This window comes from Podarcis filfolensis (assembly GCF_964270895.1).
Source record: "Podarcis filfolensis genome assembly, chromosome: W".
In the NCBI taxonomy this organism is placed as follows: Eukaryota; Metazoa; Chordata; class Lepidosauria; order Squamata; family Lacertidae; genus Podarcis; species Podarcis filfolensis.
Window position 1 is genome coordinate 39096766 of NC_139619.1, and position 27019 is coordinate 39123784.

Here is a 27019-nt window from a genome sequence, read left to right on the forward strand (position 1 = left end):
AAATGACTCCCAGGCTGCGCACCTGGTCCTTCAGGGGCACAGTTACCCCATTCAGTACCAGGGAGTCCCCCCCCCCACCCGCCCACATGAAAGGTTGTAGCAGTTCCACAGAATCCTTTCACACAGTCTAAGACAAGGATTTCCGGAATATTGGCCTTGTTTCGCCGTCCTGGGCTTCATCAGTAGTTAAAGCTCATATGTGATATTACAGGACAGTGGATCTTATGGCATAGCAGTAGCTGCAGCCGTAAGATCCACTGTCCTGTAATATCACATATGAGTTTTTGGTGAAACAAGGCCAGTATTCCGGAAATCCTTGTCTTAGACTCTGTGAAAGGATTCTGTGGAACTGCTACATACAACCTTTCATGTGGATTGTTGGACCTTATGAACAGACAGGTGGAATAGACACTAGTACACGGATGGACCTTATGCATGAACTGACTAGAGAATGATCTGATCCACTGGGTCTTCTGCTTTGTTCATTTGTTGAACTTTATGAGTTACTTCCGTTGAAATTTATGATTTGATACATGAATAGTATACCTTATTTATCTAAGAACACAGCCGGTTACGTCTCTGTGGCAAGTGTGGCAAACATAGTGCCATCCAGATATTTTAAGATAACAACTCCCATCACCCTTGCCCATTATCATGCTGTCTGGGAATTTGAAGTCCATAACATCTGGATGATACCACATTCAATTCTGATCCAACCTAGATAGATACCAATGGTCAGGGATGCTGGGAGTTGTAGTCTTCAATACCTGGAAAGAACCATGTTGGGCTACCCTTGCTATAGGTAAACAAATTATTGCCTGCAGATTAGTTGATCCTCAGCTATAGAGAGAGAGGTTATGTGGGATGGGGAAGAGTTCAAGGGAATTATTGTTGTTGTTGTTGTTGCTGTTGTTATAGAATCTTATTCATGGGGACAGAGAAACAGCAATGTGATGTATTTAATCTCACTTTAGTAGCAGGCATTGTTTGATCTACAGACATTTTTCTTTTCTTTTTTTAACTGTTTTTTCTGCATTTTTGTTTAGTTTTTTTGAACGGTATAAGTTTTTATAAACGTTTGCGTGAAGGAAGAATAGGAGAGATGGCATCTACAAGTAATGCATTTGTTTCTTTTATGATACTCTGGTATTGACTCTGTAGTTCTTTCTAGAAGAAGGATCTAAATGCAAATATTACTCCTGCCTTTCTGAAATTATCCGAAAGAGAACTGGAGTGTGATTAGGGGGATGGAGGGGGTGGACCAGACCAAAAAAGTTGATGAGTTGCTGTTTGAGACAGTGAAATCTGTAGCCTTTTACACATGTGGCATCCATTGCCAACTTTATATAAGGTTTTACTGTCATTAGTTCAGTGGCAGGGAATCTCCACTTTTACTTGCCACCCAGTGCTTCATAAATGGTAGGAGCTCTACTCCAACGGCTGCATTCTCCTCATGCTTCAAACAGTAATCTTATACTGTACTGTATGATTCCTGCATTCCTTTGATCTTGTGTGTATTGTCTGTGATCAAATCTGATTTTCTACACTGCTGATCACACCTTATTGAAAGAGCTAAGAATGACTTTTCCAGAGTATGGGGTGGGGAAGAAGAGGGAGGCTTTTGCTAGCTTGATTCTGCTCTTTATCTCAAAGCTGTTGAGTTTTGCCCTGCGTATGACTGAAACTGCGACTCAGAGTAAGTTGTGGAGAAAGCAGACCGCAGTGGCTATGTGGGCAAACCCTTCTGCTTTTACCATCTTGCCTTTTATTTCTTAAGCTGCCAGTTGCATCTGTGGCTTTATTGTCCAGAATATGCTTTTCATGTGTGGTGCAAGTTCTCTAGTTCCTACAAATAAGGTGCTTCTGAGATGAATGCATTTGGGTGTACTGCTACTTTGCGGCTATTAGCAACACAGCAGGTTGGATAACAAAGGTTGAGAGAAGCTACTGTTAGGCCAACAGGTAACCATGTTTTCTCTTCTCTTGTTCCCTGAAACACAAGAACAAAAGATGAGCAAGAACAAAGATGATGCTCCCCATAAATTGGAGAGCCAGTTTATACTGAGACTGCCTCCGGTAAGAGACCCTTTGCAACAAATAGCTTCAAAGTGCTCTGTGTTTGCTTCCTGATTCTATTGCTGGAGGCACAAATATGGGTTGGTACAGTGGGACCTTTCCGTACACCCTTGTTCAGCCCACGTCTTCAGCGCCTGCATGGGCTGGGTGTCAGAAGCACCTTCTCCGACCTTCCGATCACAGGAACGTAAGAACAGCAACACAGCATTCCTGAGGAATAGGTCCTGGTGCAGTAGACTCACATTTGCTCATGTGAGCACCTGAAATGCAGCAGAGTAACGGAAGCAAAGCTGTGGAGGTGTTTTTTTTACAATTATAACAAAAACAACATAACAAAAAGAAGAAACAACAACAGAAAAACATACAAAGCAAAAAAAAACCACCACAGCAATAAAAAACATAATCTTTATCCCATATCCCTTAAAACCCAAATTTTATTTACATTGTTAATTGACCTCCTCAATTCCCTCCCTTCTGAATTTCCTTGTATCTGCATGTAACAGCTTTCCAATATCATTCTTAAACAAAAATATTCCAGCTCTTATCTAATTTATTCACTTTTCTTACTGTTCTGAATCCCATTTATTTAATTTAATCCTAATTTAATCCTAGGCCTATTTGGTACTTTCAAGTGATTTCTAGTTTTTTATATTACAATATTTATTCAAATAGTCCTTAAATTTCTTCCAATCTTCTTGATATTCCTCTTCTTTCTGGTCACGGATTCTTCCAGTCAGGTCGGCTAGCTCCAAAAAATCCAACATCTTCATCTGCCATTCTTCCACCATTGGAATTTCTTGAGACTTCCAGTTTTTTGCTAACAGCAGTCTTTTTTTGGGCAATTCAGTCTTTTTTGGGCAATTCCATTCCTATTATTCCAAGTAGAAAGGCCTCTGGTTTCTTAATGAATGTATTTTTCAACATTTTTTTCATTTCATTATATATTTTTCCTAGAAGTCTTTCAGCTTGGGACATGTCCACCACATATGAAAAAACATACCTTCTTTCTCTCTACATTTCCAGCATATATTATCATTCGTGTGGTAGATCTTTGCCAATTTTACTGGGGTTAAATACCATCTATACATCATTTTCATGATGTTTTCTTTTAATACCGTACATGCAGTAAATTCAATCCCTTTCTTCCATAACCTTTCCCAATCTTCGTACATTATATTATGTCCAACATCTCTTGCACACTCAGTCATCACCGATTTAACTTGTTCATCCTTTGTATGCCACTCCAACAACAAATTATATATTTTAGACATATTCTTAACTTTGGTATCTAACAACTCCGTTTCCAATTTGTTTATTTTTTCTGTTGCAAAACCATTTCTCCTACCAAGCTTATATAATTCATTAATTTGGTAATATTGTAACCAGTTCACTTTGTCTTTAATTTGTTCAAATGGTTTTAATTTAAAACCTTCCTGTTCTTCCTTCAATAAATCCAAATTCCTCAACCATTTATTTTCCATGTTTAACTTTTCTTGGGTCTTTGCTTCCATTGGCGATATCCACATGGGTGTTCCCTTATTGGCCAAACAAGCCTTTGTATCTCTTCAAAAGAACACCACTTGGCGTCAAAACCTATCTGAGATCCTGGTTAGATACACCCTACCGGAGTTTAATATTCTCAAACTGTGGAGCCCGGACAAAGTTCGGGAATGGATCCTGGAGAGAGACGCTCTGTTAGATATCACAAAAATACAGAACCCAGGGTCCTCCTACTGGTTTCCCCGACTGAAAACAGTCAAAACCTGCGCCAATTATTTGGTGAATATCACCAATCCCACCCTTCGGAGAGCTTTCACCATGGCCCATTTTCAGACCATTCCTACGGCCTATTTGTCAGGCAGATATGCAAAAATCCCAGTAGAGCAGCGTATATGTCCTTGTCATATGAGAACCAAAGAGGATCTCACACATTACATGTTGTATTGTCCCATCTATTCGGCCTTCAGGGATGCGATGTTACAAACTATTCCCAAATCAATAGCTAACTCTGAGGACCAAATAAAGTTTTTACTGGTGGACGCTGATCCACGGATTTCTCACGTGGTAGCGGTCTTTGTGGTGAAGGCTATGAAAACTAGGGTATGGTTCCTGGAGGAAATGGTGAGGTCCCTCCCATTGCTCTCCTAACCTGTTGCTGTATCTTTTTTCCTGAATGGCGAGGTTTTTTGGGTAGTTTCCTTGCTGGGACAGCATGGCATGAATTTTAGCTTATTTTTATAATTTTATTGGTCATCTTTTAATAATGTTTTATGGTATTTTGTGTAAAGGCATGGACCTCACAAGTCTAATAATAAACTTGACTTGACATGGGTGTTTTCCTTACTAAGAGATCTATATACCTCTATGGTCCTTTATCTTGTCATACCATACGTATGCATGCCATCCAAATAGATTGTCAAATCCCTCCAAATCTAACATATCCACATTGTCTAATTGAATCTAGTCCTTAATCCAGCAGAAGGCAGCAGCTTCAAAATATATCTTCAAGTCTGGCAGGGAAAATCCCCCTCTTTCTTTTACATCTGTAAGTAGTTTATATTTGATTCTGGGTTTTTTCCCCTGCCAGATAAATTTCGACACTGCTTTCTGCCATTCTTTAAAACAATTGACGTTATCAATTGGTAGAGCTTGAAATAAAAATAACATCTTAGGCAATACATTCATCTTAACCACCGATATTCGGCCCATCAGTGATAGTTTTAAATTTGACCATCTCTCTAGATCTCTCTTAATTTCATTCCATAATTTTTCATAATTGTCTTTATATAAATTCAGATTTTTCACCAATAAATTCACACCCAAATATTTAACTTTTTTCACAAAAACAAGACCTGTCTTTTCTTGAATAATTTTTCTTTCCCCATTCTCTAAATTTTTTTCTAAAACTTTGGTTTTGCTCTTATTTAATTTAAATCCTGCTACCTGCCCGAACTCCTGAATCAACTCCAGTGCTTTTATTGCACTGGTTTCTGGATCCTGTAAAGTTAAAACCAAATTATCAGCAAAGGCTTTTAATTAGTTTTGTTTGGATCCTACTGTGATGCCTTTGACCTCCTCCTCTTTCCTCAACATATTTAGCAAGATCTCCAGAACCGAAATAAATTGAGGCATTCTCAAAGTAAAGGAAGGATTGAACTCTGATTAATAAGAATACACACAGAGGCTTGAACCAGCAAGACTCCGGGAAGGGTGCGTATAATAATCTGTCTCTCCACCCCCTGGCCCAAGTCGTTTTATTCACAAAATACCTTTTTACAGAGTGTTCTAAGAACCAATCAGATTTCTTCTGAGCATTTCAACAAGCCCCACGTGGGGACAAAGTTAAACTACAAACACTAGTTAAGCACACATACTTTTGGGGTAAATGAATGAAAACTACAAAGGAGTGCATTCAGCCACCCCGGATTTCATAAACAATCAATACACATGATAAGAAGGATGGCCAGGAAGACAGCGATCATTATCACCTTTATGTGAGACCTGTTTCCTGGCCCTAAGATTAATATCCTAAGATTAACATATCAGAAAAGCTACAGCAAAGAAACTGCCCACTGTCTTTGATGACCCAGGACGCCTGCCTGTCTAAGTGTGTACGTGACTTGTGAAGAAAGAGAAATGGAACAGGGATGCAGAGGTGTGGATTGATCAAGAATCATATCAAAATAGTTTAAACCCAGTCAATGCAATGCTTTCATTGCTGACACAGATGGTTTACTCTATATTTGTTGTAATTCTTCATAGCAATCCCACCTGATCACTACAATAAATAGCAGAGGGGAAAGTGGGCACCCTTGCCTGGTTCCTTTCTCAATTCTAATTTCCTCTGAGACCACATTATTAAGTATAATTTTTGCTTTTTGTTCAAAATAGATCGCATTAATAGCATTTAGAAATTCCTGTCCAACCTCAATTCTTTCTAATTTTTTTTTGTAAAAAACCAAGAAAAGTTGTCAAAGGCCTTCTCAGCATCAATAAACATTAACATTGCTTTACAATTTCTTTTCACTTCCAACCTTTCTAATACAACAATTATATTCCTAATGTTATCTTTCATATGTCTCCCCGGCAGAAAACCTGCCTGGTCCTTGTCGATATAATCTGATAAAACCTTTTTCAATCTGTTGGCCAAAATATTTGCAAAAATGTTATAATCCACATTAAGTAATGAGATCGGTCTATAGTTTTTCACATCGGATCTATCTTGATCTGGTTTTGGAATCAGGGTTATAAATGCATCTTTCCAGGTTTCGGGTGCTTTGTCCCCTCTTAAAATCTTATTGCATACATCCGCCAATGGCTGAATTAACCAATCTTTCAAAGTTTTGTAGTATTTTGCAGAAAGACCATTTGGTCCTGGGGCTTTGCCAAGCTGCATCTGGTTTATTGCTGTCTCCACCTCTTGTCCTGTAATCATAGCATTAAGTAGGATCCTTTTACCCTTGGGAATTTTTTGCATTTCATTTACTTTGATAAATTGCTCAATTTTTTCTTTATCTTCTTTACCTTTTTTATACAGCAGTTTATAGTATTTCTGAAAACAGATTTTCCTTCTGATACAATATTTGTAATGGTACTTTGTTTCTGTCTCTGTTTTAATTGCCAAGCAAGCAATTTTCCACATTTATTTGCAAATTCAAAATTTCTCTGTTTCATCATTTTTATTTTCCATTCTATTTCCTGATTAATAATTTGAGAAAATTGGATCTGCAAAACTTTTAATTTCTTTTTGAATCTGCTGGCTCTTAGGATTGGATCTTAGACTCTTCTCTTTGTCTTTTAATTGAGACAGAATATTTTCTTTTTTCTCATTCTGTATCTTTTTCTTAATCAAATTTTGTTGTATGAGGAATCCTCTCATTACAGCCTTACTTGCATCCCAAATGACTCTTGTTTCCACCTCTGAATTCATATTTATTTCAAAATAATTTTTTAGAGTCTTTTGAGCCTTACTAATCAACTGCTCATTCCTCAACAGCTCATCATTCATTCTCCATCTGAAGGATCCCTGCAGAGATAATTTCTCTCCAAAAACACTGCATTGTGATCTGAGCAAGTCTTTGGGCAAATTTCAATTTTAGTTACCCTGGGAGCCAAGTCTCTGGATATCCATAAATAATTGTTTCTCGGAAATGATTGGTTTGCATTTGGAAAAAAAGTAAAGTCTCTTTCTATTGGATTTCGTAGTCTCCATATGTCTGACAGATCATATTTATCTGCCATATCAAAGAAAGTCTTTGGTAATCTGCCAGCATTCTGAAATTTCTGTCTCTGTGTTTTATCCATAAATGTTGATGCTACTCCATTCAGATCTCCCATCAGAATCAATTTATAATCCAAATACTCCAAAAGTTTTAAATCCAGGTTCTTGAAAAATTCTGCTTTGCCATCATTTGGTGCATAAATTCTCCCCTCCTCGTCCTTAAATAACTTTTTGGGGTTCCATTTTTCTTTCACATAAAAAAACCACTCCTTTTTTTTTACTTTATCTGATGAAATAAATTCCTGTCCAAGTTTCTTATTTTGAAGGATCTTTCTATGAAGTCTAATGACATGTGTTTCTTGTAGACAAATTATATCCAAATTCTGTTTTGCCTAAACATGGTGAACTTGGTTTCTTTTTCTGTGTGAGTTCAAACCATTTACATTCCAAGAGTAAATTTTTAAAGCGATCTTAACTTTTTAGGGAGCCGCTGCCCCTGCCCCCAATGAATGGGAGCTTTCCAATCCAAGTTCCTTTGCGTTATTCTCCAAAAATCTCTTTTTTTCTCAGACAGTCTTAATTCTTTGCTTTCTCCCTAGAAATTTGAAAGAGAGACCTTCCGGGAACTCCCACCTAAAGAAGATGTTCTTAGGTCCTTCTTAGAGCACTGGCTAAATCTGTGTAATTATTTCTCAGGGCCAAAAAATGCTTCGGGATCTCCTTAAACAGGACAATCAATTTGTCCTCAATCTTAAGACTTTTTTATAACGGTGGCCTAAAATAATTTCTCTTTGCTCTTTAGCCTTAAATACTACCATACAATCATGTGTAATTTTAGAATCTTTTTTGGTCCAAATCTATAGGCCTTTTCAATCCAAGAATTTAATTCCTCCTTTTGGAGATCCCAACAAGCTGAAAATTCATCATTTAGCCAGTCCTTCAAATTATCCTGCTCTTTCTGTGGTACCCCTCTCAATCTCAAATGATTTTCCCTCTCTTTCATCTGTAAAAACTCAATTGAATTAGAGGCTTCTTGCTGTGTTCTCTCCAAATCAGTAACTCTCACTGTTTCCAATTGTGTTAATCTTAATTCATGGCCTGACACATCTGTCTTAACCCCTTTCAAATCTTGTCTTAAGTCAGCAAAGTCTTTTTTCAGTTCCTGTATGCTCTGTTGATTACCTCTTACTTCAGTTTTAATCTCAAGTAACAGTTGCATCACAGACTCTTCAAAAGTTTGAGCTTTAGAGCCCCTCCTTAGCTTTGTTTTGTTGAGCTTTTCTCCCTTCTCTCCCCCATCCATAGCGTTTTTATCCAAGGTCAGTCTCAGTCACAGTCACAAAGGGGAGATGAGGAGGAAGGCAGATTTCCTCCACAAGCCTCAGTTTAAAGTTCAGCAGTGTCTCCTTTCACTAATTTCCTTTTTACCCCTTTAACTCCTCAAATGGAGCTCCCAAATGGATACTGTCTCACTTAGAATTTATATTTGGCGGTAGAGATACTGTTAATAGTATTTTAACAGCTCAGGCAGCTGCAGTTGCTTTGTTTTTCCCAAAGAGGAAAACGAAAGTTGAAAGTATCCTGTACCTTTGTGACGTCACAATGGAGTCTAGCCTTCCCCACCGGGTGGTCCGCTTCCGAAAAGAAAAGGTCAATTATTTCCAGTCTATTTTCTGCAGGGTTTAATTAAATAGAAAGTCCCCCCCCTTCCCCGTGCTAGAAGGGGGTTCTAAAAAATCAACTTGAAAGTCTTTTAAAAGTCGTATTTTAGTTCGCGGCTTTGGCAGAGGTAGCTGTTTTCTCCATTGCTTCAGCGGAAAGGGACCGACCTCCGTTTTTAAGTCCCTTCCCTTACAAATTAAATGTCCCAATTGTATCCTTTTTACTCACGATTTTCCAATTAAATTTTGGAGGAATTGGCCGCTCACGATCGCCAGACTCGGAGCTTCGTACAGTGAAGAAAGCGAGACTATTCCCAAGTCTCCATCCCCGCTCGCTCTCGGAGCTCTTTTTAAGAGCCTACTGGGGAGCGGGGGAGTCGTTCCGGGCACCCTAAGGAACACCAGGTCCTCAGAATGCTCAATCTGAGGCTTTTTTTGGGTTACCGCGACGCTCTAGTGGTTCCCCAGCCTTCAGTGCACTGGGGCTCTTTCAGATGAAAGGGCTCTCGTCCGCCATACCGGGTGACCAACCAGAAGTCTCAAAGCTGTGGAGGTTTTGTTGCATACCTAATTTATTTCTTTTTTCCCCTAAATAAACAAATAAAAGGACATAACAAACATGTACAAGAGAAACAGCTCTCTCATACTGCCATCTTGTCTCTAGGCAGATCAAAGAAAAAGACACACAGTACTAGGGACGGAAGTCTGGAAGACTAGCTTCCGCCCACTCCTTTCTCTCAGACAGAAAGTAAAACAAACATGATCTGGTGATCCTTGTAATGGAAGGGATGAAAATGCTGACAGTAGCTCTACTTATGGACCCAATCCGTTTTGGGGTGCCATTTGCACCCCAAAAATTCCGTAAGTAGAACACCGCTTCTGCGCCTGCGTGTGACGTGATAGAGCACGAAGCGGCAAACCCGAAAGTAAACACGTCCGGGTTTGCCGCATTCGTAACCTGAAAAAACACAATGTGAAGCAAACACAACTTGAGGTATGACTCTATTGTAAACTCTGCCTTTTCAGGAACATGCTTCTACTGTGCGGAGGGCAGTCCAGTCTGGAGGTATCAGCTTGAAGGACAGGCTCACCATAGAATTGCATGGTAAGAGGACCAGATCAATGAGTTCTTATTTCTTGGGATTTGTATCCAGTGCTAGTCCTGCTCAGAGTAGACCCGCTGAAATGAATGGACATGGCTAAGTTAGGCCCATTAATTTCAGTGAGTCTGGTCTGAGTAAAAATTAATCGGCTAGAACACTTGGCTTTTGTTGTTACACATTTATTACCTTAAGCTATTCATCAGGTCCTATAGTTCAGAACGCCCAATCATTAGGAAGCTATTGGGTGGGGCTACTTGAAATTGCTGGGGGGGGGGAGAGGGATTGTTCTGTCAGTGATGCCTCCACACTCTCTAAAAGCTGTGGAAAAATTGAATTAAACTGCCCGGCGCAACTTTTTAGTATAATTAGGTCTTTACCATCCCTTGAGGGACAGCCAAATTTAAATAACAATTTGACACATAGCTGTGAGGCATTTGCGAGCTTTTTTGCGGAGAAGGTCCTGTTGCTGCACCGTGACCTCCCTGCCAATTTGGATACAATAACGGAACTGGAGGCCCCTCAACTGTCCTCGGGTCCAGTATTGGCCACTTTGACCAGATATCCCCAGCCGATGTGAACAGACTCCTCCAAGCTGGAAAGCCCACCACCTGTCCTCTTGACCCGTGCCCGTCCTGGCTGATGAGAGTGTGTCCAGACAAGGTGCAGGGCCCCCTAGGGGATATCATCAATTTGTCCCTTGGCACCAGGACATTCCCAGGGGAATTGATGGAGGCAGTGATGTGCCCGCTGTTAAAGAAAACATCATTAGATCCTTTAGATCTATCCAATTACAGCCCGGTTTCGAATCTTCCGTTCCTGGGTAAGGTGATTGAGAGAGCAGTTGCTGAACAGCTTGGTGGGTTTCTGGATGAAACATCGGCTCTGCATCCATTCCAATATGGCTTCCGTTCTGGTCATGGGACTGAGATGGCTCTGGTCGCCCTAACAGGTGATCTCCGCAGGCAGCTGGATTAAGGTGGGTCGGGGCTGCTGATTCTTTTAGACCTGTCAGCAGCCTTCGACATGGTCAGTCACAAACGTCTGGACCACTGCCTCGCCGACGTGGGGATCCAGGGCACAGTTCTTCAATGGCTGCGCTCGTTTCTCTCTGGTCGGGGACAGAGGGTGGCACTTGGGGGGGGGACTGCCGTCGCACCACTCCTTGGTGTGTGGCGTGCCGCAGGGTGCGATACTCTCCCCAATGCTTTTTAACATCTTTATGCGCCCCCTCGCCCAGCTTGTCCGGAGTTTTGGGTTGGGCTGCCATCAGTATGCTGATGACACCCAACTCTATCTGTTGATGGACGGCCATCCTGACTCGGCCCCAGACACACTGATCAGATGTTTGGAAGCTGTGGCTGGATGGTTACGTGGGAGCCGGTTGAAGTTAAATCCTTTGAAGACACAGGTCCTTTGGCTGGGTCAGGACGATATGGGATTGGGAGGGGGCAACTCCCATCTCTTGCGGGGGTGCAATTAGTGCCAGCACCGTCCATTAAGAGTTTGGGTGTAATATTCAACACTTCCCTTTCCATGGAGGCGCAGATTGCAGCTATAACAAAGGCGGCTGTCAGAGCTGCCCAAGGTCCCAGCTCACAAAGGACCAACGCCGCTTCGTTGTTAAGTACGAAAGTCTTTATTGAAGTTCAGTTTCACTTCCAGAGCCGCAGCGTGCAGCTCTACGTCTCAAACTCTAGACCGCTGATGCTCCGTCTGAATCTCCTCCCCCCAGACACCAATTTAAGACTCTAGCCTTGCTCCACCTCTTCCTCTGTTCTTTCCGCCTCTGGTTCCGCCTGTCCGTCGGGGTCTCGCCCTTTCTAGACTATTCTGACGCTGAATCCCCTGAGCATTCCCCCTCCCTCCGGCGGGCTTTATGAGCTGGTTCCCAATCCGGGTCTCCTGCTGTCCCCTGCGCCTGTACATTTGAACTTGGCGCGCGCGCCCAGCCAGCAACTTTCCTCCTGACCGTTTCACTGCTGCTGTCACTGCTTCCCCCTTCGGGGAGGCTAGCTGCAACTGACCTCCCCTCCGTTCCCCCACTCTCCGATGGAGGCGTGGTCAGCCCTGACTCATCTTCTCTCCCCGCTGGGGGAGACGCTGGTCCTGACACATGTGACTCTTCCCCCCCACTACGCTCTGGTGGGGAAACTGGTCCTGATCCCCCGCTGCTGCTTTGGGGTTCCCCGCTGGCTCCTTGTTTCTGGTGCGTCCCCCCTGGGACCCCCCTTGCCCTGACCATCGGCTATATAAATAAAATTTTATTATTATTATTTTCTGTAAATGGGGGTAGTACAACTGGTCTTTTCTCCTATCTATACATCAGGAAGATAATATATCTAATACATGTTCCCACCTGTAATGTTGGTTTCCACATGCATGAATATCACTTGATTTGATTGGCTGTTCAGTAGGTGACTTTTGTGTTTGAGGTTACATGAGCATTATTTTAATGATAGCACATTCACATTTGCAAGTTATCACTGAATGTTGCAGTAATCAAAGTTCTGCACAGTAAGCCAGTATTATTTTTTTGTTATAAAGGAAAACATAATTGAGATGTACAGGCAGTGGTGTAGCGTGGGTTGTCAGCACCCGGGGCAAGGCAAGTAATTTGCGCCCCCTAACCCGTGGATTTGCGCCCCCTAACCCATGGATTTGCCCTAACCCCAGATGTTGCGCCCGGTGCGGCCCGCCCCCCCTGCACCCCACACGCTACGCCACTGTGTACAGGTGTCCTCCAACTCATGCATGACCGGGAAATAATTAAATAATTCAATCCAAACCCAGAAATGGCAGGAGGGAGCTGGCTCACGAGGAGACCCTCTATGGAGCCTGAAGACGATGCCAGTGAGGGCAGAGGAAGCACCGAAGAGACCGGAAGCACAGTGGGGCTTTGTTCTGGCTTCTCAGCCTCCTTGTCTAACAGCTGACATGTGGGGTAGCACAGGAGCAGCAGCCTCTTTCCTATGCAGCCTCCAGCTGACCCCAGAATGTCAATTCTAGTCGTGCATATTTTTTGATACAGTATTTTTGGTATGAGAGGGAGTTTAGAGGGTGTTCCACACTTTATACGATTTCACTTATGTGTGGGCCTGGAAGCAACCCCCTTGTTAGTGTGAGGATGCCTGTATAAAATGATGCGGACACAGAGAAGTTTTTCTCACTCTGTCATAGAATTTGGCATCCAGTGGAGCCAAATGTTGAGAGGGCAGACAAAACGAACAACTTCTTCACATGATTTATAGTTAATAGTTTATAGTTACTGTGTAATTTGCTACCCCAAGATGTAGTGATGGCCACCAGCTAGGATGACTTTAAAAGGGAATTGGACAAATTCATGGCTACTGGTGGCTGTTAGTTCTGATGGCTACATTGCCTCCGATATCAGAAGCAGTATGCCTCTGAATACAGTTGATGAGGAACACAAGCAGGAGGTTATTGCACTCATGTCCTCTGGGCGACCATTGAGGCAAATAGGAAACTGGGCTAGATATGCCTTTGGTCTGATCCAGCAGGGCTCTTATGAAGTAGCGCACATGCATACATGTTAAACATGCCAGAACTGTGCTCTCAATTGCTAATAAGATACCATGAATCTTCAAGTGCAACCCTACTTTCCTCTCTGCAGCAGATGGCTGCCATGGGATAGTGCGAGTAGACCGGGTCCCATTAGCCGCCAGGCTGCTGGACTTGCCTTGTATCACAGAGAGTTTAAAAACCATTGATAAGAAGACTTTCTATAAGACAGCAGATATTTGCCAAGTAAGTATTGTCTCATGGTCTGGATATCAGACTTTCTCTGTCCCCCGTGTCTTGTACACAGTCTCAATTTTGCCCCCACTCTCATTTCCATGCTAGAAGCACTTTATGGTGTAAAACATCTACACCCAATTTTGAGTGTGAGAAATTCCTTACAGGTGGCTGTTCCCCCTAAGCAAGAAAATTGAACGGTCTTAGAGATGCTTGTGCCAAATACTGTTGGTGACAAAATGGTTGGTTGCCTCCTCTTCTCCCCAGTGCTTTCATATCCAACCAGCGCTCGCTTCAGATTTTGGTCAGCCATCAGGCACAATGATCTCGATGGGGCCCTTATCTCCATGAGTTCAAGAATTCAAATACCTTAATAATAGGAAGGTACAAATATTAAACAAAACATATACCATACTGAAACTTCAGATGGCTACATCCATAGCCATAAATAAGAATAATGTGCAAAAATGTGTGATAATAAAGTTTAATATTACCAGCATAATAGTAATATGAATGTTATTAGAGCCTTCAGGTACCCAACAGTGTGAATCCCTGACATCAACCTTGCATATAACAGTTGCCTCTCTTTGTGGGGATTCAGATGCTTGTGTGCACTGTGGATGGTGAACTATACTCTACTCAGGAAGAGCCAGCTCCGGCGACAACTAATGTTAAAACTCTTTCAAGTACCGATGTCAAAGCCAATAAGAAGAAAGACAAAGATAGATAGAAAATGTTCCTCTGGAATCGTGGCAGTGAGTAGAATAACTATATTTCATTTCACCTTCCTTACTCAACTTTGTGCCTGCTTCCCACTCTACCCCCAGAAAAGTCCCTTCCACTGATCCTCAAGGAGCTGGAGTATTGTTTGCCAATACAATACAAGATTCACCCTCACTCATCTCTTTGGTTTCTTCCAAATCTGGGAGCTGCCATTGGCTGTTCTCATCTTTGCTGCCTAGCTCACTGATCAATATCCATTTTCCCTTAGTAAGTCCCAGTGCCCTTCAGCTCTCCCTTTTGCCCCATGTAATTAATTTGCTGTGATGTTCCAGTTACTCTCCCACTGAAGCATGTGAGGAAGAGGCGGTTCAGGAAGACAGCCAAGAAGAAGGTGAGTTGCATCTCCTTGTGTGGTGTTAGCTTTGAATCGTTGCTCACACATGCTGTGGCAGAAAGCCAACCACAGTGCAAACTGAAGCAGGCTAAAAGTTACACCAAATCAGATAAATGTCTGGCATGATTTCATCGCTACATTTACAAGAAAGACAACAACAGGGGGTCACCAGCACAGTTGTGTCTCCATCTAGAACTCTCAATGAATGTATATTTGACAGCTTGCCATAGTTAATTAAACCCATAAGAAGGACCTGAGCTCAATAGCCTGTTTCCATTTATGATTCCTAGCAACTGGTATTCAGAAGCAGGTATGTGTCTGATACTGGAGGTAATATATAACCTTCATGAGTAGTAGCCACAGTTTCAAAAGATGCACATTGCTTCAAACATTCTTTCTTATAGGAAAAATCCCACTATAGGTCATTCTGGTTTCTTAAAAAACAAACAAAACAAAAACAAACAAAGAGAAATCACATATCCTTGACTGACAAAATGTAATAATCCAGTCAGCAGGAACAGATTGACCAGTCTTGTGTGGTCTGTTTTGTTGTTGCTGTTTTTCAAGTGGAATTCCCATGATTCACTGATTTATGTTTTTCAGTGTATAAAATAAGGGAGCATAGGATATTTTAAGGCAGCTTCCCCCAACCCAGTGCCCTCCAGATGTTTTGAACTTGTACTTTGGGCTGAGGCACAACCAACTTGTGGGTGCGTAATATTGTTTTTCTTTCTTTCTTCCTCTCTGGCCCAGTACATTGAGTCTCCAGATGTGGAAAAGGAAGTGAAGCGTCTGCTGAGCGCAGATGCTGAAGCTGTTGAAGTCCGTATCCTTTCTTTCTAGTGTTTGCTTTTTATGTAGACCAGTTTGCCATCCTTGCCTGAATACACAACTGCTGAGTGGCACAAGTGGCAGAGGTATCCCACAATCTTGACCCCAGGAAGCATTGCGTCCTCACATGCATTGTGTGTCTCCTCCCATCCACCACACTTGTGACTTTCTGCATGTTGCTCTGGTTAGGCCCACTGGTGGTGGCTGTTGTTCTTTTTTGCATTTGTATCGATGCAAGTAGAATTCTGCGTATGGCAAAGACCCAGAGTGGAAGAGTCTGCTTGCATCTGACTGAATGTCAGCAGACATATGCTGGCGGCATCTTTCTTGGGATTTATGGCACATACAGCAGCTAGTCCATTAGGGCACCTTGGGCAGTGCCTCGCTAACTGTCCTCAGTCTGCCCTCAGCTGGCCACACCTGCTTGCCTTGCTATTTTCATCCAGTCTGAAAAGTGGAATTGCTTGTCAGCGTCTTCTTTCTCAGTCTCAGTATTACCCTTGTAAAACTCAGCAAGGAGGAGGGTGGGAACAGAAACAGAGTTATTGGCTCCACCTATCCTTGTCTCTGGCTGTACCTAATGTTCGTCTCCCTACCTTCTGCCCCACTAGTTCCAGTGGGTACCAGCCACCACTACGTTGTACCATACCTGTTCAGGAACGCAGTGTGTACAAAAACGAACAGGTGTAGACATCAATTAATGTGCTTCAGTGGAAAGCTGGAGAGTGTTTGTTGGGATTTTGCCCACATGCAGCTTCCCACAGAGGCAATTAAGAGTTGGCCGAAGGCCAAGAAGACTGAGCAGAGGGAGTTATTTTGCCTAGAGATATGGGGCCTTGGATACGACTCTGCTATTGGTCAAGGTCTCCACATAGGCATGACCTTCCCTGGCTGGATGGTTGGTCAGTGTTGTGTTCTGAGAGTCATTTGGAGTTTGTTCAAAGAGAGAGTTTAAGATCCATGCCTGCATCTTGTATATAGTAACTTGTAGAGTCTGCTGTAAATAATAAACACCTCTAAGTAACCAAGTTACTGGTAGCAGCGTCTTGTTCCTGCTTCATCCTTCCTGCCTGCAACTGATTGCTTCTGGAAGTCTTTATATGCTCCGCTATATTCAACTGGGTCTGGCTAATATCCTGCAACAGGTTAAAGTTACGAAACACCAATAGGTTATGGGAAGCAGATCGGTTGCAGAGTGTTTCTGAAGCTGTGGACGCCTGGGTCAACAGTCTCCCAGATTCCTAATGAAGGAGTTGGTGAGGACTGGCCGGAGGTGATCAGCGGTAGAGTGTTGTGTGTGTGTCGACGCCAGAAGCTGACTGGCAAGACCTGCGTGTCCTGGACGACTGGACGTCTGGAGCTGCTAAAGACAGACACCAGCTGGAGTGTAGAAAGCTAGTTGTTGCGGATAGCTCTCGGAACCTGTGAGTAGTTGGTTCCTGTTCCAGTTGTTGTGGAACACTGCTCAGAAGAAATGGCTTATCCGTTGGCATTGCCATTTGAACGGCTCAACAGCCACAACTATTTGCTATGGTCTCAGCGCATGCAGGCTATGTTGCAGAGAGAGTTTCTCTGGGAGTCAGTGGACAGACCACCTTAGAAGCCTGATGCTGAAGAAAGATAAAAAGACCAAAGGGCAAAAGCCACGATAGTCCTGGGACTGGATGATTTGCAGCTACCGCATGTGCGTGGGCATGATTCTGCGAGGGCAGTGTGGTTATCCCTGCGAAATCTCCACATTTAGGAGACAGCCAGTTCAAAGCTGTCAATCCGGAATGCTCTCTACAAGTCTGAGCTAAAACCAGGAGTTACAATGCAAGACCATCTCCATGATTTGCAGTTGAAGTTTGTGGCGCTTCAAGAGAGAGGCTGTAATTTGCCTGAGGGGGAGAAAGCTTGCATAGTTTTAAGCTCTCTTCCTGATAGCTGGGACAATCTTGTTCTCACACTGGAAGCTATGCGTGAACAAGACCTGACCTTGGATTATGTTAGTGGTCGACTGCTGGAGGAATGGCAGAGGCGTGACGGCAAGCAGTTGTCGGCTCCGAGTGCTTCGACAAGCGATCGGCTTGTGAGGAATGCAGGCAACATTCCAGAGGAGAAGCAGCTGAAACAACGTACACGAGCAATGGCCAGTGAGGAATCTGCGTTTGCTGTACGACACTGTTACAGGTGTGGTTCTACTCGGCATCTGAGGAAGCAGTGTCCGGAGGAGGCCGTATCTGAGGGTCAAAAGCATTGGAAACAGCAGAGAAAGTTTGGAAAGAAGAAGCAGACAGCGCAACTTGTGACGGCTGTGGTCGAGTGTTCTGATGAGCGGTGAAACACCTGGATCATCGATTCAGGGAGTTCCTGGCATATTGTTGTTTCAGAGGTGTTTTTTGCCAAGAAGGTTGCTACACCACGGAGCCAGGTGGCGTTGGCTGATGGGAGGAAATCTGACGTGGAGTCGGGTGGTTCTGTTTTTGTCTCCTGTCTATTCACGAATCTGGACAATGTTCTGTGTGTTCCTTCGCTGAGGAGCAACCTGATGTCCGTCTCCTGTCTGGTGAAAGCTGGGTTTGTAGTGCTGTTTCAGGACAGTTGCTGTGAGATCCAGAAAGAGGGAGAGACATTGGGGAGGGCTCTGGCAGAAAATGGTTTGTTTGTGCTAAAAGACTGTGTTCAAGAGTCTGTGCTAGCTATCAATGATACACAACCTGTATGCAAAAATGAGGCTTTTCACAAAAAATGTTTGCATTTATGGCACAGAAGATTAGGTCACGCTCACTGGCGAAGTGTAACCAAAATGCCAGATTTAAGTGATGGGTGTGAGTTACAGAGTTGTGACAAGTATCTTGACTGTAACGTATGCAAGAAAGTCAAGAGCCACCGAGGGTCTTATCCCAGAAGTGAGAGGGTAAGCGAAAAACCTTTTCAGCTTGTGCATGCTGATGTGGTTGGTCCTTTCGCACTCAGCAGGGGTAATTCCTGTTATGTGCTAACGATCATAGATGATGCCACAAGGTTCTGTTGGGTCTACCCTATGAAGCACAAGGGTGAAGTGTTTACCAAGTTTAAAGGCTGGGTGGCTTATGTTGAGAGGCAGTTTTCTGTCAAAGTGAAAAAGCTGCAGTCTGATCATGGAGGGGAATTTTTGTCTGGACCTTTTCAGTCTTGGTTACAGACAAAGGGCATAGGTCACAGAAAAACGAATCCACATTCCCCAGAAGAAAATGGGTTGGCAGAGAGGAAGAACAGATCTCTGCAAGAGATGATGTACTCAATGCTTGAGGATGCTGGTCTATCAAAAGGGTTTTGGGCTGAACCTTTTCTGACTTTGTGCTATTTGAAGAATCGCTTGTTCCATAGGTCTATTGGAACAACACCCTATTTCAAGTTGTTCAACAAAAAGCCCAAAGTTGATCATGTGCACACATTTGGTGTGAATGCATGGGTTCATGTGCCTCGGTCACAGTGTAGAAAGGGTGATCCCAAAGCGCAACAGCTTGTTTTTGTTGGTTACCAAGGTTTAGGCAAAGGTTACAGGTTTGCAGTTGGTAAAAATGGGCTGGTTGTTTCAAGAAATGCTACATTCGGTGAGCATAATGGCTGGGAAAAGCTGCATGCCAACTCTGAGGTTTGGTTTCAAATATCAAAGGGGTCTTTGAGTGCTAAAAGAAAACCAGACACAGAAGAGATAAAGGATTCTTCTGTTGAGGCTAATGAGAATGGCAATCAGTTTTCGCCACAGGAGGAATTTCACTCTCCTCAAGGGGGGCAAGAATCTGAGGGGGATGACAGTGTAAGTGAAGCCGGTTTTACTCCCAGAAGGTTTCAGAGGGAGAATAAAGGTGTCCCACCAGATCGTTTTAAACCTGGTACGGCGCATGTTTTCCATGTAGCGGCTGAACCTCAAAGCTACAAGGAGGTGCTAGCATTACCAGAGGACCACCTTTTGCTCTGGAAAAATGCTATGCAAGAGGAAATGGATTTTCTGTGTGTGCATGAAATGTTCACACCCACACCACCACTGGAAGGAGCTAAAGTAGTGGAGTGCAGATGGGTTTACAAACTCAAACCTTTAGCCACTGGTGATTTTAAGTACAAGGCATGCTTAGTGGTGCAGGGTTTTTCCCAAAGACTGGGGCTTGATTTTGATGAAGTGTTCGCTCCTACAGCTAGAAGCGAAAGTCTGCTTCTGCTGCTGGCACTTGCAGCAAAACGCAAGCTGAAAGTAAATCACTTTGGCATCCAGACAATTTATTTACATGCTAGCTTGAGTGAGGAACTCTATATAGCAGAACCCCCTGGTTTTGAGTCTGGGTCGAACAACGTGTACAAGCTACACAAAGCACTGTATGGTTTATGGCAATCTGCGAGAAATTGGAACAAATGTTTAGATGAGACTCTGGTTTCTCTAGGTTTCAAACGCATTGTTGCGGACAATTGTTTGTATGTGCGTGGCGCTAATGAGAAACAAGAGTTCTGTGTAGTCTTTGTAGACATTTGCTCCATATTGCTAAGGCTGATAAGCAAATCAAAGTGTTTTCCATGAAGTTAGCCAAAAGATTTAAAGTAAAAGACCTTGGTTGTGTGCGAAGCTATCTTGGTTTGGAAGTGTGCTGGGCAGTTGATGGCAGTTTGTTGCTTAGCCAGGAAAAGAAAACTAAACAACTGCTAGCAGCATACGGAATGCAGGACTGCAAAGGGGCAAATACTCCCATGGAACTAGGTTTTGTTAAAACTTTGCAAGCTGATGAAAGTTTGGTGTTTGAGCAACCTGATTTATATCAATCAGCTATTGGGAGTCTGCTGTACATATCACAGTGGAGTAGGCCTGATATCAGCTACGCAGTAGAGATATTGAGTAGGCAAGTGTCTAAATCCACTGAAAGTGCCTGGAAAGCAGTAAAACGTGTTCTGAGGTACCTGAAGCAAACTGCTGATAGTGTTCTAAAATTGAGCTCAGCAGGTGATGAAATGCTAAAGTGCTACTCAGTGACTGGGCTAGTGATTTTGTTTGGTGGATCACTAATTGGATGGAAGTCCAGAAAACAAAGTATAGTCAGTGTATCATCCACGGAAGCTGAATATGCTGCACTTAGCTCTGCAATGAGCTAGTGTATTACAAGCAGTTACTGACAGATCTGGGCATACAATGCAATTCTCCAATTCAAGTGTATGTGGACAATCAAGCTTGTATAACGCTCAGTAAAACTTAACAGTTTAAGTCTAAGTCCAAACATGTAGCAGTAAAATACCAAAATGTTATGTGTAATGTACAGAGAAATGTCATTGCATGTGAATATGTTCAGAGTGCCCAGAATGTCGCTGACATATTGACATATTGACATTGTCATTTGTAAAAAGCAAGCAAATGTGTGAAGACTTTGGTTTGCAGAACAAAGTTGATTAAATTACTTTGTATGTGCTCAGAAGTTAAGTGCACTGTGTGAGCTGTGAGGGGGTGTTGGGATTTTGCCCACATGCAGCTTCTCACAGAGGCAATTAAGAGTTGGCCAAAGGCCAAGAAGACTGAGCAGAGGGAGTTATTTTGCCTAGAGATATGGGGCCTTGGATACAACTCTGCTATTGGTCGAGTTCTCCACAAAGGCATGATGACTCTTGACCTTCCTTGCTGGATAGTTGGTTGGTGTGTGGTGATCTGAGAGTCGTTTGGAGTTTGTTCAAAGAGAGAGTTTAAGATCTGTGCCTGCATCTTGTATATAGTAACTTGTAGAGTCTGCTGTAAATAATAAACACCTCTAAGTAACCAAGTTACTGGTAGCAGCGTCTTGTTCCTGCTTCATCCTTCCTGCCTGCAACTGATTGCTTCTGGAAGTCTTTATATGCTCTTCTATATTCAACTGGGTCTGGCTAAGATCCTGCAACAGGTTAAAGTTGCAAAACACCAATAGTGTTTTCTAATCATCTAAAGAATATTGCTGTAGCATCAATTTTCCAGCGCAGATTCCATTTTTCTAGAGGATGCCTCCCTATTGAACTGGGTTTTCCTTGACTCTTCTGTACCTGTTCTGAGGCTGGGAGGTCATTGCCGAAGATGAAACAAAAGACCCTGACAACCATGGTTCACTCACAAGCTTGGATATTTCTTCTCCTGGGATGTCTGGACACAAACTAAGCCATGGTTCTGCAGGTATTATCAAACTTCAGTAGCTCCCTAACTTAAAGCAAGAGATGTAGATCATCTTATCTTGTATGCCAGAGTTTGAAGGTTCAGTCCCTGATATCTTATTAGGAATTTTGTGGTTTTATATCTTGGTTTTATTCTGTGAACAGCCCTGAGACCCCTGGATATAGGTAAAGGTAAAGGACCCCTGACAGTTAAGTCCAGTCATGAACGACTCTGGGGTTGCGGCGCTCATCTCGCTTTACTGGCCAAGGGAGCCGATGTTTGCCCACAGACAGTTTTTCCGGGTCATGTGGCCAGCATGACTAAGCTGCTTCTGGCGAAACCAGAGCAGTGCACAGAAACACCATTTACCTTCCCGCCAGAGCGGTACCTATTTATCTACTTGCACTTTGACGTGCCTTTGAACTTCTAGGTTGGCAGGAGCTGGGACCGAGAAATGGGAGCTCACCCCGTTGCAGGGATTTGAACTGCCGACCTTATGATCGGCAAGCCCTAGGCTCAGTGGTTTAGACCACAGCACCACCCGTGTCAGTATATAAATTCAATAAATAATCATAATAATCTCCAGTTAAAATGATCGGGAACCAAGTGATGAGAAAGACCCCCTTCTGCTTGAGATCCTAGAGAGACACTGCCTTTCAAAGTGGACAGTCCTGAGCTAAATGAGCAAATAATCTGACCTAGTATATGGTAGTGGCCTGTATTCATATTCCAACTTGCTGATGCTTACATTTCTAGATGCTTTCATGCGGATGGCTAAGTACAAAATATATTGACAGATGCTTTTGGGTACAGTTTTCTGACCCAGTCGGGTAGAGAGGAATTTCACCTGGCCTGGCGAGGAAGCTGGAGGTCTTTAAATTAAAACAGCGTCAAAGAGGCTATTTGTTACCATGCTAACCAAAAGGTTAGCAGCACTTTTCTGGATAATTTTTACTGTGCATATTGTAAACTATACTCTTCCCTTTTTCCTTGTTGCTTCAAAGCGATAGAACATGCTGAGCTCCGGGAGATGTTTAAGGATGTCAGCAGTACCAGCAGTGATGAGGAGGCGAGGGATGACCTGAACATCATGGACACAAAAGAAGACTTAGCGAGGAGACTGCAGTGCAAGCTGAATGAATCAGATGGGCAACAGCAAGAAAATGAAGGGTCCAACCAGATAGGTATGATGCCTGAGACCCCCAGGGAGGGAGGCTGTACAGTAGATGGGGTGGTCAACTTGAATCAGGACCTTACTCGGCTTGTGCCAGAATGTGCAGAGGATTGTTTGACTTGTTTCTAGAAGTGCTAAGTTATCTGCTCTGTCTTCCAGCCATGGGAATCCAGAAGCAGATCAACAACCTGAAAGGCAAGTTGCAGGAGACCCAGGAGCACAGAAAGTGCCAAGAAGATCTCATCATGAAAGTAGAGAACCTGGCCCTCAATGTGAATCCAGCATCACCACCCCTTCTCTAGAACCTAGAGAAAGTCTAATAGAAGTCTGCTCAGCTCAGCTGAGTTTGGCAGGTGTTTATAGCCAGTAGGCATCTCGTTCAGCAGAGACAGCAGTCCCTATGGTGGTAGAGTATATGATTTTCAGAAAGTCTCAGGCTTGTTCCCTGAATATCCAGTTAAAAAATAAATTAGGTTGCAGTTGGTGAGAAAGACTTCTGCCTGAGACTATGGGGAACCACTGCCAGTCAGGGTAGACCAGGGATGGGCAATCTTTTCAGGCCAAGTGTCACATTCCCAGATGGGCAGCCTTCTGGGGCTTCTGTGCACAATAAATGTCAGATTTACTTTTGTGCAGTATACATCCGTCACTCTCTGTCTTCCTTTCTAGCAGCTAGGAGGCAGTAGCAGTGTTCAAGGACACATTCCAGCCAGACAATAGCATGCAAGGGAGCTTGTGAAGTAGGGCTCCTTAGGGGTGTGACTTGGGGAGATTCCCATGGGCCAAATAGAGCAGCCTGGAGGGTGACATTTGACCCCCTGGCGTGATATTTACGCACCCCTGCAGTAGACAGTACTGAACTAGAATGTCAGCATTCTTCAGCCTTGAGTCTCCAGGTATTGTTTGACTACATTTCCCATAATCTCCACTTAAGTAATTGTTGGGGATGATGGACGTTGTAGTCCATCAACATGGAGATCCATGGCTAAAGGAACACAGGATGATCAGCAAACATACCTCATGGAAAGCAGATTTGATTGGGGAGCAGGTAGATAATCCTAGTATATCAGGGTTCACTTCCTAGACAATAATTTGAGAAAGAACCTGAATAGGTAACCAGTTTTTACGGAGAGTAATACAGCCCTGTGCTGTTTTCATCTTAACCTGTGGCTTGAGAAAATCCACACCCTTGGGTTATGCAGCAGCACAGCCTGTGATTTTGCCGCAGTTGCCTTTCTTTGTGGTTGGTCTGTGTGGGAGGTCAGTGCAGGCTGAAGACCCAGCTGTGCGCATGAACCGCCGCCCCCCCCCCCCCCGCAAAAGAAAACCTATATGTGTTTTGTTCTTTTGTTGGAAAATCACAGCAGCAGCAATAGCCACATTTCCTGTCCATCTTATTTTCTAGACCCGCCTCCAAGCTGTGCTGGATGAATTCAAACACCAGGAAGAGCGAGAGAAGCAGCAGGTAAGGTGGTCTGTAAGCCTGACAAATGGGGAAAGGGCAGTACAGTTAAACAAGCTGCATCGTAAATCCACAAGCAATGCTAAAGTCTTTTCCCCATGTGATAATAAACCATATTTACCCAACTGTGAACTTGAAAAGCTTTTGTCATTTGAGAAAAATTATGCTGTGCTCTCTGATAAGATACAGTGTGAAATGCTTGCCAGTAGCTGAAGTGTCCGCAAGTGCTTTGTAGTGTGGCATAAGAGCTCTTAACCATATTTTGTCTCTCTGCATTCTGTTTCTCTTCAGCTGGCCTCTCTTCAAGAGCAGCTAGAAGCCCTTATGGAAAAGTGAGTCCGGCTTTGACACACCAAGCAGTACAGCTGTGATGCCAACCGAAAAGCTCCAGAGCATGCCTGCCTGCCTTTGGGGGGGGGGGTAAAGGTTTTTTATTAACAATTTCAACATAACAAAATATCAAAACATGTCATATTCGTTATCCCCCCACCTTTCCCCCCCACCTCCCCATCAACCCCCCCCCGAGACTTCCCTCAGCTCCTCTCTCTGATTTCTCACCACATTCTGTTCTCTGCATACTGTAAAATTGTATAAATCCTTATATTATCTGTGTACTGTGTTAACAGTCAATAAATTTGTGTATGTTTATTCAAAACCTGCCAAGGAGTCCAATTCATTCTGTTGTCTTTTTAAAGTAATTTGTAGAAAGTTCCCATTTTTCTTTGAAGTCACAGTTGTCCTTATCTCGCAGTTTGTATGTCAACTTAGCCAGTTCTGCATAGTTCATCAATTTCTCTTGCCACTGTTCTTTTGTCAGGGTTTCTTGCCGCTGTTTTAGCATACATAAATAAATTATTTGTTTTCCTTGGCAGGTCTTGTCCTACAATCCCTAACAAAAATGCTTCTGGTTTTTTTACAAATGTCATTTTAAACATTTTCTTCAATTCATTATATATCATTTCCCAAATTTTTTAAATTTCTCTGCATTCCCACCACATACGATAAAAAGTCCCCTCCTTTTCTTTACATTTTCAACATATGTTTGACCCGGTTTTGTACATTTTTGCTATTTGTACTGGTGTTATATACCATCTATACATCATTTTCATATAGTTTTCTTTCAAAAAAGAACAGTCTGTAAATTTTAAATCTGTTTTCCACAGTTTTTCCCAATCCTCAAATTGTATGTTAAATTGTATGTTAAATTGTATGTCCTATATCTTGTGCCCATTTGATCATGACCGATTTTACCTCCTCATCCTTTGTTTCCCATTCTAACAGGATACTGTTACCTGGGGGGCGGGGGCGGGCGGGCGGCTTTTTAATCAGCAGTGTTAGATGGATTTGGTTTCATGACTGGGAATAATAATAATAATAATAATAATAATAATAATAATAATAATAATAATTTATACCCCTCCCTTCGCAGCCAAAGCCGGGCTCAGGGCGGCTAACACCAGTAAAATTAAAATAAAAACATAATAGGGGGGAAAAACAATTTAAAATACAGGTTAAAATACAATTTAAAATGCAGCCTCATTTTAAAAGTAGCCCATAGATCAAAACCATAAGGGGAGGGAAACATAAGAGAAACTGAGTCCAAACCAAAGGCCAGGCGGAACAGCTCTGTCTTGCAGGCCCTGCGGAAATATGCCAAGTTCCGCAGGGCCCTAGTCTCTTGTGACAGAGTGATCCACCAAGTCGGGGCCAGAACTGAAAAGGCCCTGGCCCTAGTTGAGACCAATCTAACCACCTTGTGACTTGGGACCTCCAAAGTGTTGTCATTTGTGGACCTTAAGGTCCTCTGCAGGGCATACCTGTAGGTACGTGGGTACTAGGCCGCATAGGGTTTTAAAGGTCAAAACCAGCTTCTTAAATCTGACCCTGTACTCCACCGGAAGCCAGTGCAGTTGGTAAAGCACTGGATGAATGTGATCCCGCGGCAAGGACCCCGTAAGGAGCCTCACCACGGCATTCTGCACCTGCTGGAGTTTCTGGGTCAGCTTCAAGGGCAGCCCCGCGTAGAGCGAGTTACAGTAATCAAGCCTGGAGGTGACCATCGCATGGATCACTGTGGCCAGTGTTGGGATACTGCTGGGGAGACAGGGGAATCAGGCAGGCCCCCAGCTGGCTCCGGATGATCACTGGTCTCCCGTGGAACAGCATCAGTCAGTTAGCGACACGAGCCTCAGATACGTTTAGAAGAAGCAAAATCAGCAAGGGGCCCATTAACATCATTGAAAGTCCTCTAAGCCACCCAAGGTTCGGAAGCCAATCACTCCACCAGGACATGTCCCACCCATTCCACGCTGGGACAGGAACATGGGCTACTTTCTCTATTTCTGCCGCCAAGTTTTGAATAGCCTCACCATGGTCAGAGATATTAAAGCCACAGGCTCCTCCCGTCAAATTTAACGCGGCCCAAAATCTGGCGGAACCCAAAATCGGGGCCGTAACTGAGGACTCATTCCAAGGAACAGGGAGGAGGGATATTCCTCCCAAA

General features: G+C 43.3%; 3 protein-coding genes and 1 pseudogene across 4 annotated transcripts in view; 2 read left to right on the forward strand and 2 right to left on the reverse strand.

Moving 5' to 3' along the window:
- The window catches only part of LOC310753812 (inositol polyphosphate 5-phosphatase OCRL-like), a gene marked incomplete at both ends in the record, with an annotated part of 1016056 nt that overhangs the window by 285929 nt on the left and 703108 nt on the right, over nucleotides 1-27019 (reverse strand).
- The window catches only part of LOC310753742 (magnesium transporter NIPA2-like), a gene marked incomplete at its 3' end in the record, with an annotated part of 394776 nt that overhangs the window by 102915 nt on the left and 264842 nt on the right, over nucleotides 1-27019 (reverse strand). The window lies entirely within an intron of this gene.
- LOC310753904 (magnesium transporter NIPA2-like) overlaps nucleotides 1-27019 on the forward strand; it is a 394748-nt gene that overhangs the window by 11156 nt on the left and 356573 nt on the right. The gene's annotated exons all lie outside the window — the stretch shown is intronic.
- LOC310753898 (transcription initiation factor TFIID subunit 7-like) lies at nucleotides 1078-24931 on the forward strand (annotated as a pseudogene). The gene is made up of 12 exons (XR_014552320.1): nucleotides 1078-1115; nucleotides 2003-2076; nucleotides 9985-10063; nucleotides 13693-13826; nucleotides 14416-14569; nucleotides 14870-14928; nucleotides 15685-15757; nucleotides 21785-21901; nucleotides 22885-23064; nucleotides 23214-23326; nucleotides 24460-24519; nucleotides 24808-24931. The product of XR_014552320.1 is annotated as a transcription initiation factor TFIID subunit 7-like (transcript).